Genomic DNA, 969 nt, shown 5'->3' with positions numbered 1-969 from the left:
ATTTTTTACCCCTACAATAGTTTGTAGATGGGAAATATTTCTGAATAATCTTTGAAAATCATTAAGAGTCCATGAGCAATCTCTGCTAATTGCTGTGGGATGGTCTCTATGTCAAATGCTCTGATTGGTCAATAAATAAAACACTGATTGGCCAGTGGCCAGGCAGGAAGTATAGGTGGGACTAACAGAGAGGAGAAAGGAGAGAACAGGGAGGTGGAGGGAGAAACTACCACCCACCGCCATGACAAGAAGCATATGAAGACATGAGCCACATGGCAAGCTATAGATTCATAGAAATGGAATAATTTAAGCTATAAGAAGAGTTAGCAAGAAGCCTGTAACGGCCATACAGTTTGTAAGCAATATAAGTCTTTGTGATTACTTGGTTGGGTCTGAGTGGCTGTGGGACTGGCGGGAGACAAAGATTTGTCCTGACTGTGGGCAAGGCAGGAAAACTCTAGCTACAGCTAATTGGCACCTTTTGGTGTCTAATTTTTTTTATAGATCTATTTTATATCCTAAATAATTAAAGGGATCTCCTCTTTGTATCTTTTCAGGAGAAATTTGTAATCTCCAACAAGGCAAATTTTTCTTTAATTCTTCAAATATTCTTTCTAAAGTATCTACATTTGAATCAACTAGTAAAATATTGTCCATGTAGTGATAAATTACAGATTTAGGAAATTGTTTTTTTTTTTTAATTAAGAAATTTTCCATTCATCCTACAGTCACAGATTCCCCTGTCCTCCTGACTTCCACCCCCTAGGCACACTGTAACCCACCCCCTATTCCTACCTCCTCCAAGCCAAGGTCTCTCACTGGGAGTCAGCAGATCCTAACACATTCAGTTGAGACATGTCTAAGCCACTCCTCCCTGTGCCAAGGCTGTGCAAATTGTCTCACCATAGGCACTAGGTTCCAAGAAGCTGGCTCATGCACTAGGGACAAGGGACATGTTCCAATCCCACT

The sequence above is a fragment of the Peromyscus leucopus genome, chromosome X (genome assembly GCF_004664715.2).
Source record: "Peromyscus leucopus breed LL Stock chromosome X, UCI_PerLeu_2.1, whole genome shotgun sequence".
NCBI classification, from domain to species: Eukaryota; Metazoa; Chordata; class Mammalia; order Rodentia; family Cricetidae; genus Peromyscus; species Peromyscus leucopus.
This window is presented reverse-complemented; position numbering follows the sequence as displayed.